Source organism: Sebastes fasciatus, chromosome 9, assembly GCF_043250625.1.
Source record: "Sebastes fasciatus isolate fSebFas1 chromosome 9, fSebFas1.pri, whole genome shotgun sequence".
Classification (NCBI taxonomy): domain Eukaryota; kingdom Metazoa; phylum Chordata; class Actinopteri; order Perciformes; family Sebastidae; genus Sebastes; species Sebastes fasciatus.
Window position 1 is genome coordinate 29715895 of NC_133803.1, and position 20422 is coordinate 29736316.

A 20422-nucleotide genomic window follows, 5' to 3' on the forward strand; every position below is an offset into this window, starting at 1 on the left:
GGAATGAGAACACGCTGGGCCCATACAAATATTACCATACATATTCCATATTAAGGAACAAAATGCTGATTTTAAATATAGGATGCATCATGTTGTTGATGACATTCAAGCAAAAATGGTTTAGTATTCAAATGGAAAACTAAGAGTTGTCATATTGCACTATATTCCCCAAAGCAGGCTCACTGTGGTTATTTTGTGCAATGGAACAACTCTGTCTGTCTTCTCAACGCGCCCCCCCCCTCCCCATCTCCACCTCCTCCACAGTGTCTGACTGGTGCGTCCCTTGGCTGCGTCAGGCACTTAAGCCCCTGACTAGTCTGATTTACAGGGATGAAAAAGGGGAGTTTAGATGTTAGTCGATGAACTACAGCTATGCTAGCTTTCAGCGCTGTCCTCACTCCGCCGTAACAGTATTTTACCGCTTCCCAACAAATTTACTGCTTCATGCAGCTTTGGATTCTCAGCCAAAGACGGAACAAAGCCAACAAAACTCCTGCTGTCCCAGACGACCACAGACAGCCGCCGCAGACACTACTAACAGCACACAGACAAAGCTGATAATTAGCATCTGACATGACAAGGAGCTCTGATGTTCATAACACTAGTCATATCCAAACAATCAGATCAGAATTAAAGTCATATTATGGATGCTGTTATAGGTGTGAATGTGAGTGTGAATGGTTGTCTGTCTCTATGTGTCAGCTCTGTGATAGTCTGGATAAGCGGTTACAGATGATGGATGAATGCTGTTACAGTATTCACCATCCTACTCATGTGCTAGTTAGGAAAAGAGATGTGTCAATGTGCTATATAATCCTATACGCAGTGTCAGAAATGAAGGGGGGCAAAGGGCAAAATAGACCCTAAAAACTGTGATTGAGGGGCAAAAACTGCCCTCAAGATTTCGGAAAAAATATATATGCACACACTTCGCTTTGAAACAGCGATGGTATGCTTTTTATTTACTCCTGTTGGCACAAGGTGATGATTAGGCTCCTGTATGCATTTTACTCTGGTCTCCTTTCACATTAAAAACAGTAGAGCTGCAACGCAATAAGTCAACAAATCAATTCGTTCTTTTATTGACGAAACAATCAATCGATTAATCTACAAAATAATTGGCAGATTAATCGGTAATGAAAATAGTCATTACTTGCAGCCTTAAGAAACAGCAACTTTATACACAATTTTTTTTTTAAAGTGCCCCTAACATTTTGTAAATGCCCCATTTTTTAGACAGTGGGGGCAAAAGTATTTTTTTAATTTCCTACACTGCAACACCATCTCAGCATGGATTCATCCTATATTTCAACAGAACATTTTGATTATTGATTAATCGTTAGTCATTTTTCATGCAAAAAAGGCAGAAATACTGTTTTCAGCCTCTCAGTTATGAATATTTCTTGCTTTTCTCTGTTTTATATCATATTAAAGTGAATATCTTCGAGTTTTGGACTCACAAAACAAGACATTTAAAGACATCACCTTGGATTTTTAGAAACAGGGATGGACTTTTTTTTTACTATTTTCTGATATTTTATAGACCAAATGATTAATAAGGCTATAATTAATCTAGAAAATAATTGGCAGATTAATCCATAATGAAAATAATTGTTAGTTGCAGCCTTTAAAGCAACTTTATCCATTAATTACCATTTTATTTATTTATTTATTTATAAGTGCCCCCAAAATGTTGTAAAAAAAAAAAAGATTCATACAGCTCAAAGTTATCCAGTTATATTCTTTTATTATTTTAATTATAATTATTTTATTAATTAAAATAGTGCGTTACATTTTCAGCTGTAAATAAACATCAGAAAACTTGTTTTTGAGTGAAATAGACAAATCAGGCAATAGATGATGTTTTTTTTGTAAAAGTGATACTTGATGTGCAAAAAATGAGGTGTCATTCTTTATAAAGGTTATGTACACAACTGTACTTTATAAGCACTTCACATTCAAGATATATAGTATGAGTGCTCTCCCTCTTGAGTCCTTCCAGCATCACCCTCTCGCCGCAGATTCATCCCATATTTCCACATCGACCACCCCGCGATGGATGTGTAGGACACTGAAAGGCCCCACTATGCAACCGTACTCACACTCACTACATCATATCTGGAGCGAAGAACACAGTAACCCAATATCTGGAGTTTCCCCTCAGTCTGCTGGAGTTCCCACCCACCCCTGAGGTCCACCCTTGGCTTCGGCCCCATGACTCACCGCGGACAGGAAAGGCTGACATGTAATCCATTACTGGAGGAGACGAAGGAGGGCGACGGGGAGGAAGAGGAGGGAGAAGAAGGTGTGGGGGTGGAGGAGGAGTGGATAAGGAATGGAGATGGCGGGAGATATGTGGGATGGAGGACTGCAGGAAGGGAGTTTTTTGTAGTCTCCAACAGTTCATAACAGGACTCCCACAGGCGGAGTGGAGATGCAGGGGTGGGGTAGCAGACTGAAATATGACTTCGAAGGAATCATTTCTCAGCGTACAGAAAAGTGCATCGCTCAATGCAGCTAATTGAAATCAGTGATCTAAGGTTTGGTAAAGAGAAAGTACTTCCTCTAGTTGCTTGTAATCATTCAAAAGGACACTAGGATAGCTCTCATATGTTTTCCAGCAACCACATCTGGCACCGTCATGGAGGCCAAGAGACGAAATGTGCAAATAATGGCTTTGAAACTGACAGAACAACAGATGCAAGAAGTTCAATTTTGCATTTGCATGTCACAACTTTTAGGACCTAATGATTTAAATAAGGGCTATTCAAGTGTTTATACTGTTACAGACATCTCCTTCCCAATGTAAGTCTATGGGAAAACCAATTTTTTGGTCCCAATGGCATCACGTGACTGACACGGAAGTTGTAGTACCACCATTTGACCATTATAAAAAATTTGCTTCAAAGCTCCGCACACTTCCTGGGGGCTTTCCATAAAGAGGACCTGCTCCGTATGTGGATATAAACGGCTCATTTTAAAGTAACGGAAACACAACAATTCTAATTTCAAGTGGTTATACACTAAAGAAAACACACTTTTAATATATTCCATTTCTGCCAACATAGATAAATGCTAAATGCTACACACTGGCCCTTTAAATGAATCTTAATCTCCCACATTACAAACTCCACCCAACTACTCTAAACAGGTTAACAGGTTGAACACTTGCTGCGGTCAAGTGTCCTTAGATAACCACAGAGAGTGTCAAACCGACAGAGTGAGACCCTCGCTGTCACCCAAAATGTGTCTCCCCCTGCTCCAGAGCGCTGCTTTGTGGCGAGCTGTCTGTTTTTATTTATATCGACAGAGAGAAGAGGTGGAGAAAGCTGAGATGATGAGAAGGAAGGATACCACCCAGCCACCCACCCTCCCAACACATACTAGGACACGGCACTCCAGAGACGCATACTGCACCTGCTGTGGCCCCTGGCACGCAAGCCTCATCTCCACAAACACCTCATATATTATAGACACACATACACACATGCCAACTTTATTTTAGCTCTATCTGTCCGTGTTAATTTCTCTACTTTCTCTGTTGTGTCTTCATTTGCTATCTTCATCTTGGATGTGTTTCTGAGCCTTTTGAAAGAACAAATAATGACTGTATTGTTGTTTTTTTATTCAGAAAGTCCTATTGAAGTATCAGTGAGTAACATTTTACACAAGGGGAACTAAGCAGCTTTCCCTCTGGACAAAAAACCCACTAACATCTTGCTTTTGTCTTCAGTGGGAAAGGTTACAACCTGCATTCATTCCCGGGACAAAAGACTCTGCAGTAGTCACGGATATCTATCGGCTCCATTTCCGATCGGCAGTGATCGCGTGGATTTTCCGGTGCGATGCTATACCACGTGCATTGAAGTCAACATATCATAAAATAAAATCAACAGGAACTTGCACAGTTACTATAAATTATGTACGTACAAGGCACACAGTTAATATGCTCTCGTCAAAGCCACCAGACTCCAGTGACAGAAACAGTCATTTTACCTTGCTGATCGTCATGAAACACACTTCATTCAAACTCAATAGAAGCAAAATAAAACTCATCAAAACCGTCTTGGTTAGTCTTTCCACTGTTACAACAATCACCAACTCTGGTTTGGTCAAAATAAAACCTTAATTCACAGAGTTAGATTTGAAAAGAAACAGACGTTATATGCTCTCCTCAAAGCCACCAGACTCCAATGACAGAAACAGTACTTTAACTTAGCTTGACATAAACAAAATAAAACTCATCAAGACCGTCTTTGTTTGTCTTTCCACTGTTCCAACTATCACCATCTCTGGTTTGAGAGTTTGAAAGAGAGATTGAATAAGTAACAGATATTAAAAAAAGAAGTAACCACCGTAACATTTTCACCGGTGCGTTTGTGACGTCGAACATGACACACCAGAAAAAAAAAACAGAAAGGCTACTCGTCTACTGGCAATGGGAGAGGAGTCTATCGCCTATTTTTAGCGGGTTTTCCCGTGTTCAAAAAACCTCCATGTACTAATTTTGGTTTTAAAAGCTCATTATACTCAGTTGGTGAAAAATAGTTCCTACAAATGCAGTTAAAGTAGTTCAATGCAAGTAATATCAAGTGAATGTCGTCCTCTAAAAACAATGATGCTGATGATAATTTTAACCTTGCAGCATGATCCTTGTTTTCCAACAGCAAGAGCACTTCAATCCGCCTGCGCATCAAGTTGCATTTTACAAAGTGACAACTCTGGATCCAGCAGGTACACCAGACCAGAGACTCTGATTGCCATCGCTGCTGTAATGCTGACAGCTTAATCTTAAATCTCTGATTCAAACGATGCCACATCCTATTTTAGATCTACTCCTGTCATTAAATCAGTCCACTGCTGCCCACATTACAAATAAAAACCAAATGGACTCTGATAAAAATCTATGTCCTTACGCTGGATTTGGGTTACACGGGTAAAACTGAGATTTGCTAAGTTCACATATTTCTTTTTCTTTTCTTTGGTAAGTAGTCATTTATACATGTGTGGTTCTAAAAAATGGCTGTTAGGGCAAAAGGTAATTACCTGTCTGGAAAGCTCCAGTGCTGTGCAGGGCTTGGCCAGTTCAGTGGGATGGAGGATGGAGACGGGGGGGATTGTTTATTTGTCAAACGTGGTTATTACCTCTGTCAGGCCTCCTTTTGAAATCCAAGGCTTTTGAATCACTGATGCCGACGTAAAAGCAAAAGTGTTTTCCTAGTCAATTTGAGCCTCGGAAAACTCAAACAATAAGCAGGCTGCTCGGAAAGCTAATATTTTCTGAATCAGATATTTATTTGAAAGGCAAACGCTGGACGAGTTACAGATTATTTGTGTGATCAGAAAAGCACTTTTCTCTGTTCGGTCTGCGGAGCTTTCAAGTCGGGCCACGTTCAAATAAATATGGAAAACGGCCCAAAGTTGAAAATCACCCACAGATGATGAGGGCCGATGTGCGTATAGTCGCACGCCGTGGGAGCCCATGTGCTCGCTGCGGGAATATAAATGGAGTTTTTAATTGTTTGTGACTCAGGTCGGTGGGCTGGGTCTGGGTAAAGCCAATTAGGAGACTGGAGGAAACAGTGAAGGATTGTCTGCGGAAAAAGGCACTGACTTTCTGGTGGGCTGGCAGACAGTGTGTGCACTTGTGAAGCATACTTTGTGTCTGCATCCATACGTGTGCATGTGAGAGAGAGAGAGTGCACTTTGGGGGAAGAAAATGTCATATGGCATATCTGATTACGTGTTGCAAATTTTTTTTTTTGTACAGTATTTAGCTTTTTTTCCCCCCTGAAACTGAAAGCCCTGGCCACTGCAACAGTATCTGCAGATTGAAATCAGACCCAGAATTCTGGTCAGACTTGGACCTAAAACAGAGAGAAAAGCAATGCCGCGAAACCAGCTCTTTGGTTTTATGTGACTTATGTGGTGCTTGAATTTCATCCATTGTTTTTGCACAGTCAAAACAGTGTTTCAGCATGAAGAGAAAAGCGGTCAGTGGAATTTATGGCGCTGTTCACCGATGTGAAACTTCATACAGTATGTGAGGTCGTACCATGTGTGTGTGTCTGTTGAACTGTGTCACTGAGAACAGGTTCCTGCATTTTTATTGTATTTGGCATTTTAAGTAATTCTAAGTACGACATTTGAGTGACAGACAGAAACAGGCAGAGAAAAAGAGGAGCGCCTTCGTGGTCAGCAGCAAAAAAAACCCGTTGCTTTTTGTTGAACTCATGTTGTGAATTATACGTTCCCACTCTTCTCTATTCCCACTATATGATTTCTTTCTGTGGTATGCTGCGGATGAATGTTGGATCGGGCTTTTTGATTATTAAGGCAAAAACCTGACGTTTACCAATAATAATTTTGGAACAAGCTTCATTTATGTTTTGCCTATTATCCACAACAAGAAGAATACACCACAAAAGAACAAAATTGCCCCAGAGATAAAAAAAAAATACATATTTATCAGTTACACCAAAGACTCCGATTGCATCACAGCTGTAATACTTAATCTTAATTCTCTGATTCATACCACTTCCTATTTTAGACCTTCTGTTGTCATTAACTTGGTCCATTTCTGCCCACATCACAAGTAAAAATGTCACAAATTGTCATAAAAATAGATGCAACTTCAATGGCTGTTTTTAAAGTTCTTAACTTAACATGACTGTTAGGGCGCTTTCACAAGCCATAGTTTGACTAGTCTGAATCAGAGTGAAATTGATTTTTTTTATATATATAGTCTGGTTCGGTTTCACAGTGCACAAATTAAAGCGGACCGAGTAATAAAATGAATTTGCAGAGGGGCGTGTACGACGGAGCAGGGCTGAAGTTTTTTCCCTTTGACTCGGCGCTGATCTACTGTTCTCACGAATCCTTTCTTTTCCAGTTTATCTAAGGAATGACTTTATAAACTAGAATCAATTTTTGTGGACTTCATTTAGCATATTCTGTATGTTCTCTTTGGCCCAGATGTCAAGCAAACACACGACTTTTAACCAGGAGACCGGTGTTTTGTTTTGTAAGTTACATTAGTGACATTTGTCACGTGTTTTCTGTACTTTTGTTACGTTATGTATGTATTTTACTTAATTGATGTGTTTATTTTAAGCCCAATGCATGACATTTTTCCTAAACCTATCTAAGTGCTTTTGTTACCTCAACCTAACTATGGACATTACTGTAGTTTTGTTGCGTGGCGTAGAAATGACAAATGCCTCCTCATGACACACAGAATGTCCGTGTAATGCCGTTCTACTTATACACCTTCCTGTGAGACCGGGTTGTCTCAACCGCACTAGGATTCGCTTGGAAACGGTCTGAAACCACCTCTCGCAAGCGCTCTGGGACACGGTTGTTTTGGTCCACACCAGAGTACGATTACTGCGTTCACAACTGCCCCAACGAACCGCACCAGAGTTTGATTAAAACGGTTTAAATGTGTGCTTGTGAAAATGCCCGTATAGATGATTTGAAGTCACTCTTGATAAAAGGTTTAATGCTGAAAAATGTTAAAATGTTGCTCCATCGAAAGCAGCAGAGCTGCTTGTTTTACTGAATTGAATTTTCAGTACCAGGGTGGAGAAACTAAACAAGAACTAAGTCGCTATTTATACCTCGTATATTTACAATGCAGTGTTATTATAAATAATGAGGTCCCTGAGGTTTGCATGCTGACAGTGTGGTAGTTGTTACTAGCAGCCATTTAGCAACACCGAGGTCCCTGGTGGCCTTCAGACTCCCAGAAAGAGAGCACTACAGTACCGCACTCATTTCACCACTGCTGCTCAAAAAGCACATTATCCTGATGGGAGTGTGTGTGTATGTATGTATGTATGTATGTATGTATGTCTGCACAGGTGTAGTGGAGTATGTGATTGTAGGTATGTGGCTACATACACTGTGTATCTGTATGTGAGAATGGACAATGTTCATGTATGCTTGCTGTATGTTCATGCATGTGTGTGCCTGAGGCTGTGAGCAAGTGTATGTGTGTGTTTGCAGCGCGTAGATTTACATATACGTGTGTGTGTGTGTGTGCACAAGTGTGTGTGTGTGTGTGCAGATGACCTGATTGGTGGCAGGGTGGCCAGCTGGTGAGGGCTCGTGTTTCCTCTGGTATGAAAACTCTCTGCTTGGATCATCTCCGTGACCAGGGAGGGGAAATGGTGGTGTATGTGTGTGTGTGTGTGTGTGTGTGTGTGTGTGTGTGTGTGTGTGTGTGTGTGTGTGTGCGTGTGTGCGCGTGTGTGCGTGTGTGTGTGTGTGTGTGTGTGTGCAGGGCGGCAGCGAGAGCATCGACACAGTAATTCTTGTGTTTACATTTATGCGAGCACATAATCTCCACAGGGGTCACGGGGTCACTTTTGTTCTTTGTTTTTACTGTTTTGAAAGGTGCTATATAAATAAGTTATTCTTATTAACACTACCCGCAGATGTCCACATGAACCTTATGAAAATACCAACCCGAATCTCATGGGAAGCCGTATAAACAGCACGACATTACAAGGACATTCTGCGTGTCATGAGAACGTCTTTTAGTCCTTTTGGGTGTCATTTTTATGCCACGCAACAAAACTACGGTAACGGCCACAGTTAGGTTTAGGCAATAAAATCTCAACCCGTTTCTGGCGCTGTACAGCTTGTATAAGCCCTACTGTTTCCATCCGAACGGCCATATAGCTATACTAAATGCTTTTCTCCCGGCAGAGAAGAGCTGCTCACGACACCGCGGCACGGTTTGAGCTGTGCTTGCCGCACATCACAGCATCATAGCAAAGCTGTCATGGCGTGGCACTATTTTACAGCTTGCCTCACACATTTGATAAACTAGCCAGCGATTGGGTTGGGTCAGCGATCCGGGTCACAATGGGAATCTTGATTTATAATATACACATATGATACATGAACATAGACACACATGCGCACCCATATGTACTTTTACATATGTATATAAAAATTAAAAAATGTTACAGATGCACAATTTGGTTGACTCATAGCTGCATCATCTTCTTCTGAGTTGTTTTAATGGTTTTAGAGGTGCTTTGACAGCAAATTATAGTGACGCATTTAATCTTTTAACTGTTTGTTATTGACATCGCTGTAGTTAAACAATACTTCTCTCTTTCTCCCACTCAGATAAATCTCTCATAAAAATGTGAGCCTTTATATCAATCTTGCCAGTGAAGCGTTGTTAGACTGCCAGTAAATACGACATTCGCTGCCAACGGTCTGATTCAAAGTTTGTTCCTCCCCCATAAATTAAAACGAAACATAATGCACACTCTAACTTCAAGACCACAGGTACACAGCCACTCTCTTTTTTTCTCAGATTAGCTTTCTCTGTCTCACCTCTCATTTCCAGGCCGAGGATCACTCCCCTTCTTTCCACAATGTGTGCATCTGGCCGTGGGCTGGCTCTGGTCTGACTCGGGGCGAGGCAGGTCTGCCTGGGGCTCTTTGGAGAGGACGCTTCTCCTCACCTGCTACTGTGCTGGTAGGATGAGACAGGATAGGAAGCTTTAAAGACAGAATACAAACTCTACTCTTCTCACCAATTTAAATTATAACTCATAGATCCATTAGTAGAATTCATGTAAATTTAAACGTGCAATGGTGCACCCGATTCGACCGTTATCAGGCCATTAAATAGACGTTATCAGTCGCTATAAGCACCATAGATGTGAGTCATTAGGGGCCTACTACGTTGTAAAAGTGAAACTTAAAATGAACATGATCTAACATGTAAAACTGAATGGAACGTCACCTTTTGAACACAAACAAAAAGGTTTCTTTAGGTTTAGGCAACAAAACTATAATTTCTTTAAGTTTAGGCAATAACTACAACTTCTTTAGGTTTAAGCAATACAAATACAACTTTAGATTTAGGCAATAAAACTACAACTTCTTTAGGTTTAGGCAAAAAAACAGTTAGGTTTAGGCAATGAAACTACAACTTATTTAGGTTTAGGCAGCAAAACTACAACTTCTTTAGGTTTAGGCAGCAAAACTACAACTTCTTTAGGTTTAGGCAATGAAACTACAACTTATTTAGGTTTAGGCAATAAAACTACAACTTCTTTAGGTTTAGGCAATAAAACTACAACTTATTTGGGTTTAGGCAGCAAAACTACAACTTCTTTAGGTTTAGGCAATGAAACTACAACTTATTTAGGTTTAGGCAATAAAACTACAACTTCATTAGGTTTATGCAAAAAAACACCTTAAGTTTAGGGGAAAACACTGTTTTGGGTTAAAATAACTACAAATACAAAGACAACTTTCACACGGGATGAAAACTCACAGACAACTACACATTGTTGGTTTCACACTGGGTCTATACTACACCACCTGACTTCTGCTTCTGCTTTTGGCTGCTACTGCTCGACCATGTTCACCATCCACATGTTAACTCTGTCCGTCTGTCATTTGGTTTCAGGCAGGTAGTGTGCAGCGCGTTTATCACAGCTTCTTTGCAAGAAGTATCTGCCTGCAGACGATTAGCGTGAGTAGCTAAGACTCAGCCGTATACAGTAAATGTCTAGTAAAACCAAACAGGGATCTTAAAAGAGAGATAATTTTACCCAGTGATTTGACTCCATAGTAACATCAAAGACAAAGGTTTAAACATGCCATCGCTGTATTTGTTCCTGTGTACTGCAGTTAGGGAGTATAAGAAAGTCATAAGGACAGCACAAATAATAGGGAAGTGGAAGAGAAGGCAGGTGGCAAATGAAATAATGGAGAGAACATAAATAGCATAAAGTGTGCGGAGCGGCGAGGTGTGAATGACTAAGAAAGAGAACGCCATAACATAATTAAATAGATGAACTGCGTGCATTCACCCCACGACCACATCGCTGTCGGGTTTTACGACAAAATGGAAACTCCACTTTGCTCTGATTTATTGCCTGGACTGCAGCAATTCTCTCTCTTTCACTCACTTTCCCAGTTTTCATCTAATTTGAAGTGGTCAAGTTGCTGCCCATAAACAGAACACGCACCAAAGATTGATGATGCAAAGACACACACGCCCTCTCTGCCTATTGTGTATCCATGTTTGGAAAGCCATGAATGGTCAGGGAGTTACACGGACGATGCTGCTGTGGTGGGATTTTCCAGAGTACTTTGTTTCATGAGGTTAACTGATGAAAAGACCTTAGGAGGTGTTTGAGGATGTGATGGCAAAGGTAAATGCCAATGCATTCATAGGACACACAAACACATGCTGCACTCTCACTCTCTCTCACACACACAACACACAACATACTAACACCACTGCACTATTGCACATAAAGCAAGTAGGGCTTTCTCATTTTAACACCACTAATTTCTTTAACACTTCAACGCAATCGATATTTCGGAGGTTGTAGCGGGCTCAGTAAACTATAGTGAAGACACTTCATCATATGAAACTAGAAAAGGAATATATTGCTGCCATGTCATACCAGCTTGTCACGAAGGAGGCTAAATAACGCTCCAGAGTTACGCTACATTTTGGCAAGGAAAAACTGTCATGGCCATTTTCAAAGGGGTCCGTTGACCTCTGACCTCAAGTTATGTGAATGAAAATGGGTTCTATGGGTACCCACGAGTCGCCCACTTTATGATAATCACATGCAGTTTGGAGGCAAGTCATAGTCAAGTCAGCACACTAACACACTGACAGCTGTTGTTGCCTGTTGGGCTGCAGTTTGCCATGTTATGATTTGAGCATATTGTTTTATGCTAAATGCAGTACCTGTGAGGCTTTCTGGACAATATTTGTCGTTGTTTTGTGTTGTTAATTGATTTCCAATAATAAATATATACATACATTTGCATAAAGCAGCATATTTGCCCACTTCCATGTTGATAAGAGTATTAAATACTTGACAAAACTCCTTTCAAGGTACATTTTGAACAGAGAAAAAATTTGTAATTCATTTGTGATTAATCACGATGAAATATTTTATTCGATTTGCAGCCCTAAAAGCAAGTCAGCAGACCTTTGAATGCATACATAGCCAAAACAAACAAACACAATATATAAGTATGCGTGTGAAATAAAAACTTCTTCTCATAAACATAGTAAATTCACAAAGAAATTAAACCATACAGCACAAAGAGACAAAGCTCTGAGCCACTCTTTTGTCCCTGAAACACCAACAGTAAATCTGTGGTAGACAAACTGAATGACAACACAGAGCAGGGAGAGCTGACCTTCACCACCACAGACACAAACATCACTTCATCAGCCACCTCAACTCTGCCGCAGGCCGGGTGGAGGGAGGTGGGGGGTTGTTGGGGTTGTTGGGGTTTGCAGACAGAACGGACAGACCATCATAAACAGCACATCAGGTTTTGGTATCAGCCCCTTTGTTCTCTTCAACTTCACACCAGACAGATTGATTTATTGCTTTTAGACAATACTGCAAATCCCCAGATTTGACAACATTAAACAACATTACATTTGTGGCATCGACTATGTATAAGGTACAGATAAGATTGGTTAAGTTTATTATGATTATGATAATGGTTATTATAAATATTAATATATTTGGTATTATTTATTTATTCATTCATTTATTTATATACTTTTTTATTTTTTATTTTCTTATCCTATTTATTAATTTCCTATTTCCCTCATTTCTCAACTTACATTTTCTGTTATTATTAAGGTATATTATAGATGTTTTCTCTTTATTGTAAAATAAAAATGAAAACCACTAGAGTAATATCTGAGTAGCTATTTCATTTATTTATTTTATTTATTTTATTTATTTTATTTATTTTATTTATTTATTTTATTTATTTTATTTATTTTATTTATTTTATTTATTTATTTTATTTATTTTATTTATTTTATTTATTTTATTTATTTTATTTATTATTAGTAGTAGTATTAGTATTTATATTTTATTTAGGAAGGAAAGGACGAGGAAAAACTTACATGGCCATTTTCAAAGGGGTTCTATGGGTACCCACGAGTTGGACATGTGAGTCGGACACCAGTAACTAATGTTGTTGGACTTCTACCGACTTGTATTCAGGACACCTCCCCTCCCACGATTGGCAATGACCTTGAATGGTTACGGTTAGGATAGGTCGTCGGGCAGCGAGTCTCACGAGAGTTTTTGCAATTTGTGGGTTACCTTCTAGACGCAACCACAGAGCAACAAAGGACTCACACTCCCTTGTCTCCCTTGTCTCTAATAGTTGCAGACTGATTGATGGATGAATGTCGTGATATTATAGGTCGGTACTATAGCTTGCATAAGCACACATCATATCTTTTTGCACATATTGTTAAATAGGTGCACAATATGAGAGAGGATGTGATCTAAAAGGGTTAAAAAGGAAATTTTTCATTTAATCTCGACTTTAAGAGTCCAACTGGTATCATGCTAACGCTAATGTATCACCTGACCTTTCATAGCTCTGCAGCTGCATTCACACACACTAACACACACACACACACACACACACACACACACTCACTCACTGCTGTGGCTGTGGATGGATTCTCTGGTTCTCCAGGGGGCAGTTCAGATGGTCACGCCTTTCCCTCTGTGCCACTGAGGCATTGCCACTGTCTGTTTCACATTTAACATGGCACCCCCACCCTTCCCTCTCTCTCTCTCACACACACACATACACACATCAAGAAACACACATGCACACATGTAAATGCTTACACTGACACTGCCTGTTTCACATTACAAACACACACATGTGCATGCATACAACACATAGCCTACATTCATCTGACACTAACTGACAAGCATGCACACACACACACACACACACACACAATGCCTCTGCCCCTGCCTGTTTGACATTAAAGCCGAGTCCCTCCGCACCAGAAGGCAGTTGTTTATGTAGATATAAACTATTGCTCTAATTACCCCATATGTAGTCCTCCAAAAACAATGACGCTCTCTGATGAATATTTAACGACTGAACTCATACATATGCATAATAATGATGTGTGTGCACACCATCAAACACTGCCTGATTAGAATTTATCACAGACAAACAAAATGGCTCATCTTCTTCTGGCTATCTCAAAACATCCCTTCTCTCAAACTTCCAAGCCAGTTACTTATTGTATGTACACGTTTACACTTGTTTAGCAGTAACATCAAATCCTTAGCACTGGAGGGAATAACACTGTGACATGTCACCGTTCTGTATTTGCATCGATGTATTTGTATCGATTTAAACATGATAGATGTTGTAGTAGAAATCCGTCCTACTTGGCACATAATTATTCTATATAGGTGTAAAAGCAAGCTACTTAACCGACCCGATCTCTCACGGGAAGGCGTATAAATAGCACAATATTACAAGGACATTCTGCATATCATGAGAACGCATTTCAGTCTTTTCGCGTGTCATTTTTACGCCACGCAACAAAACTACGGTAACATCCGCAGCTAGGTTTAGGCAACAAAACCACTTAGTTAGGTTTAGGAAAAACGTCTTGGTTGGGCTTAAGATAAGTATGTAAACTAAGTAAAATACGTACGGAAACAACATAACAGAAGTACGGAAAACACGTCACAATCGTCACTATAAAATATGTTTACAAATGACACGCCAAAAGCAAGAACGGCGTTCTTATGGCACGTTAAATGCCTTGTGAATTATTATGTCATTCATACACCTTTTCGTGCCACCAGGCTGACTTAAAAGAGCTGCAGAGCTGTCTAAGGAAATGATAAACTCCGAGCAGGTGGCTACAGGATAAGCATGCTCATTCTTAAAGATGTGAAAATATAGAATGATTCATTTCTGATTTAAAATAACAATGAGCATTGGAAAATATCCTGGATTTAACTGCTCCATGCCACGGGCTTATGCAGTTCCTGCAATAAACGCTTATGTGAGCTCTGTCCCCTTAAAATTACGTTCACATAAAACTAAACTGAATTGTGCATTACGTTTTGGGGGAAACTTATTCTGTCACGGATTGTTTTGACGTATCAAAAATACGTATGTAATGATAGTACGCGGAAGTCCACATAGGTAGGAGCTCAGGGTGGTGGATGGGTCAAAAAAACACTGGACGTTCACACAGGAGCCCTCTGTTCATGTCCTGTGTGAAACTGAGAGTCAACATTCACTTATTTTAATTTACAACGTTAACCACGTGTTGAAAACTGCAACCGTAATTCGAGAGAAAATATGTTTCCCTCAAAACGTAATTGAGAATGCAGTTAAATGTATGGGAACGCAATTTTGTAGAAGACAGGGTTGCTTATTTGGCTACTGGGAAAATTTACAACAGCAATTACATCTGACGTAACAACTATAATTATTGCAACTACAATATCATGCATAATCATTCATCATTTTTCTGCCATTAACCTCAAAGGAAAGAAGACATATTTTTGGTGGCTTCCTTACATCCATCATTGTCATCAATACATAATTATCGTTGGTCCGAGCATAGATGATGAAACCTCAGTGTAAGGGCGTGTTTGAGAGTATACAAAGCATGTTCATGGTTCAATCTACAGGCCTGTCATCTCATACATCTAAAAAAGTGGCTAACGGCGCTGTAGATGGTTTTTTTTTATCAGTTTTATTAGTCTTGTGTCTCCGTTTATGGTTGTGTATATGTACAACCAACATTCATGTCTAAAGGATACATGAGAAGTGGCAGGCAACGTGTTGTGTGTGCTTACCCAGCAGAAACCACTGAGACCTGGTGAACGAGGAGACCTTACAGACGGTGAAACCAAAGGCTTGGCATGGGGACTGATATTTGGGAGGGTTGTGGTCCGTCATTAGTCAGCATCAAAGAGGCAGATGACAGCTTCCTGTGAAGAGGCAGGAGATGGGAGAAGATGGATTTCAGTCAGACGTGGTAAGTATGGGTAAAGACTTAGGCATACTCAAACAGGCATGCATACTCAGATGCTTTCTTGCACACATGCCACATGTATCATGTTGTTTGTAACAAAAAACAAACACATTTTTATTGAAACCTATAAGGCAAATGCAAGTCAAAACATTGAAAACATATAGTGAAATGTAAAACATATTGTATGTGAACTTTGATGAGGAAAATCTGGAAGTTCTACAAAGTTGTGACAGACCACTCACAACGTGCCAACCTCTGCACACACAAACATGTATCCAGGCATGCTCGCACAAACACTCATATATCAAGGCATACCTGCAAACCCATATTCATAGACAAACACATGGCGTTGGTCAACCATGTTTTCATGTTAGTAACAAGCATTTTCCATCTGCCGTTTTGACCGCCGGGACACATGATCCAGCAGTGTTTGCTGGAATCAGTTAGAGGTCAAAGAGGCTGAAATATTACACTCCTCAACACAGCCACAATCTCTCCTCACCGCGGATAAATGAGCACTAATCGGAGCACAGCGAAGAGAAAATAAACTCCCTCATACATATGATGAGTGAAAGAGAAGGGTCAAGATAAGCTATGCTTTTAAACTTTGTAATTGTATTGAGATTGATCACTTTTAGTATGTGGGAAAATACACAAGTATGCATGCTCATAGCTCATACACATATACATACATATACATACATAAACAGCTTTAACCACATATACCACATATTCTCACACATACATATACAACTGCAAAAGAATCCAAACATAACTATATTATTGTTCACTGAGCTTAAAGAAACACATGAAAATGTATTTTAGCAAACTAGAATTAAAGTAAAAACTATATCTAAATGCAGCTGAAAATACATTTTTATATTTACATTTGTTATGCATTTCAATAGTTTTACTCATCACTTATTCTGCTACACACTCGTCTGTATACATGTGTACAAAGGTTACTTTGCTTTAGTTTATACCGTAGACTGTATACAAGAAGTGGACATAGTCACCATGGCGTCACACATTTGTGGAGTACGGTTTTGAAGCCTTGAGTTTGGCATTTTGGCCGTCGTCATCTTGTTTTTTTGCAACCAGAAGTGACAGGAGAGTGTGGAGCTAAATACAACCGAACGCTGAATAAGACATTTTTAGGCGACCAAAAAGGTAATAATTAACTTTTCATAAACTGAAAACACACTGTGAAAGGGTTAAAGCTGTAAAACGAAAACACGGACAACTCCCAGACCGGACAACGCTGTGGTAACAACCTGTCAATCACAATGTAGCCCCGCCCTAAAGCATCCCCTGCTTTATGGTCTATTTGACTCTAAATGGGACCATAATTTACTAAATGAACATCATGCTGTATTGAAGAAGACTTGAAACTAGTGATTGAGACCATAAACTCATGTTTACAATGTTTACTGAGGTAATAAATCAAGAGAGAAGTAGGCTCATTTTCTCACAAACTTCTATACAACCAGACTTCTTTTAGCAACCAGAGGAGTCGCCCCCTGCTGGCTGTTAGAAAGAATGCAAGTTTAAGGCAACTTCAGCAGTGGCTTCACTTTTCAGACCCTGGAGTTGCCCACTGAGTTTGTACTTAGTTTGTGTTTTGATTAAACAAAATTCAAACAAAAAAAGAAACAGAACATTTAATATATAGAAAATAAACCTAAAGTAGCAACTAGCAGCTTTGAAATTAAAAGGAGCTAATCTAAAACAGAAGTCAAATATTACAGTATTGTTAAAATCAAATAAAATGGAAATCATACACATGCACTGTGGAGCACATTGAGCACATGAACTCCTCTTGTTACAGAAAGTGTGTATTCAACCAGGTCATCATGGATGCAGCATTTGCTGATAGTGTTAGATGACGAACTGGAATTTGTCTCGAGAGACATACTGGTATCAGGTGGAGGCAAAGTGGGTTTCTTATGGCAAGAATATGTTTTACAAGAATAGATCACTGAATGGTTAATTAAATAAACTTTTTCTGAATAGGACACGTGGACAGGCCTTTAGAAAGGACGGCTGTAATCCAGAGAGAGATAGCCACAAATAAAGGCAGGAGGAGAGAGTGGAAGACTCAGACAGACAGAGTGTGTGAGTCACGGCTGAATGAGTTCATCTGAGCCCCCCAGGTAGCGGTCGGTCGTTTGTGGTTATGATATCGCTTCTGGATGAAATTCAATAAGAGGAAAGACCCTGAATTGGTCTGCCGGAACGGAGCCAGTCCTACTGCGCTAAAACAATGCAGGTTCAGAGTCAGAGAGGATGAGTAAGCAGAACGTACTCAGGAAGGAAGATTTTTATTTTTAAAAGTTTCTATCAGTGTTTTTCCACTGAGTTGGACATTATCCTTCATTTGGATGATTGTCTGTCCCCTGCCAGACGTGGTGGTAGTGAAGCTCCCATGGTCACGCCAGAAGACACTTCATAGTGAGATACCTCAGTCAGTTCTCAGAGAACAGGTTAAAGCTTCAGTAGGCAGAACGTTTTTGGCATCATCAGGCAAAAAACTCCATAATAACCTTTCAGCATATTGTAAGTCAAATGTTCTGAGAGAAAACTAGACTTCTGCACCTCCTCATGACTCTGTTTTCAGGATTTTAAAAAATGTAGCCCGTGACAGGAGAGTTTGACCAATCACAGGTCATTTCAGAGAGAGAGCGTTCCTATTGGCTGTGCTCCGGCTGGTGGGCGGTTCTTGGTATTTCCTCAACAGATCTCAAAGTGGCTGCTAGGTCACAAACTTTCTAATTTTACTGCTAAACAGTACACTACAAGATGATTCTGAAAACATTTGAGGAGAGAAATAGGCATTACAGTAACAGAATATTGATTCATATTTGCATATTTTATTTATTTTTTCAGATTAACTGTCTCTTGCACTACTGTCAGGATAAAGTGATTTATAAAAATAACTTTTTTTAATCATATTTGCTCCATTTCTGCCCACTGCAGCTTTAAGTAACCAAAGGTAGCCAGCAGAGCAGTTAGAAAGCAGGTCGATGTCATCGTTTTCAAGGAAACAATAACAATATTATCTCTATCCTCAAAATATAAACGAACCAGTCAGCTCATACTTAAATTTACATTTCCACTGACACTTCATTTTAATGTACAAAACATTTACTGTACAAAACATTACTTACTAGTTATGTGCAATGCAAAAAAGTAGTGTCCATGTCCTGTGTGTCTAATAGTGTATAGACACATATGCAGACAACCAGGCAGACAGGAACAGTTCAGTGATTTTCAATGAGTGATTTCAGTTCAGTGGAACAGGCCTTTGCTTGTAAGTCCAAACAGAAGTAGCTGGAAATCCACAGGTTAATAGGTAGGGCCAGGTAAAAGATATGCTACAGGTAAAGGTCAGGTAAAAGGTAAGCCTACACGCAGGCAGGTGGGAGAGGTTGGAACGCAAAGACACAAAACAAGAACGACAAACTAGCCATGAAACATTGGCTGGTATAAATACTGTGGGGTTAATTGGGGAATGAGGAACAGGTGAGCAGGTGGATATATAGGAGTCAGGTGACTGGGACCGGTGGGAAGGTCTGAGGGCATCTGGTGGATGGAGGGAGAATGGCAAGTCTGGAGAGATCCTAAGAAATGAATGGGCCTGATGGGAAATATATCCTGTCTTTGACCGTTAATTGCCTCCACACAGGTGTGTTCAATTTTGCTAATGGCTGTGGCCAAGTCAAAAATCACCAACATGAATTACACACAACACACTAGAATAAAACAACCCACAACAACTTAAATATCAATAATTGTAAATACATGCAAAACAAAACAACAAACATAAGATATAATACATGCAACTCAAACACAGCATCCGAAAATATAAATGCAATCAAATAAATAAAGGTGAGAGGCCACAGTGCTTTGTGCAACTAAGGAAATGAGCGAAAAAAACAAGAGAGAGAAAAGGGAAGTAAAAAACTCTTCTGACGTTCAGATTTTCCAGCAGGTGCAGTGGTAAAGGAATATTTGAAGTCACACAAAGGCACCCATCCCTGCCAATAAAGAACAATCACATAGAAGTCAGTGATATTGTAAAACGATAGCGACACATTGAAACCCACAGAGACGTGAACTCAAAAGCTAAACAAACCCCACAGCGCCTAAACCCTATTGCTCTGATCCGTCACCTTGTAACCCAGTTCCAACAACGCGACAGAGCGCTGACACGTTTCCCCTGGTGTGCCACCGCAGGCGTAGAGGCGCTACGGTCTTGGTGGATTTGTAAAAGAGGAGTAGACATGTTGTATAGAGTGAAGTCTGGCCCAGAGGGAACAACAGGCCTGCCCTTCCCTGCACCTCCACCTCCCCGGTGACCTTTCACAGAATACAGCACGGGCATATATTACAGCTCCTATCTCACCAGGCTCTTACAGCCGCCCTGCAGCCAGTTTTACTTCCTGTTATTTGGTTCTTTCTCAAACAGAGAACGGGGGTGTGGTTAATAGCCAGATGTAATTACCAGATTGTTGCATTTTTCATCCCAGTTTAGATGAATTTACTGTTTATCAGACCACAAATGAGACA

The 20422-nt window shown here is 40.0% G+C and overlaps 1 long non-coding RNA gene across 4 annotated transcripts in view; it reads right to left on the reverse strand.

The window, feature by feature from the left end:
* Positions 1-19233, reverse strand: part of LOC141773528 (uncharacterized) — a 39227-nt gene extending 19994 nt beyond the window's left edge. For 3 of the 4 annotated variants that reach the window (XR_012595152.1, XR_012595151.1, XR_012595153.1), the window contains exons 1-3: positions 19021-19233; positions 15675-15809; positions 9355-9496 (exon numbers count right to left, since the gene is read on the reverse strand). This is a non-coding gene — a long non-coding RNA (uncharacterized LOC141773528). Of the gene's footprint in view, positions 1-3966; positions 5492-9354; positions 9497-15674; positions 15810-19020 lie in introns of those variants that run through there. The other variant, XR_012595154.1, reaches the window with a different exon arrangement.
* Between the last annotated feature and the right edge of the window lie 1189 nt (positions 19234-20422).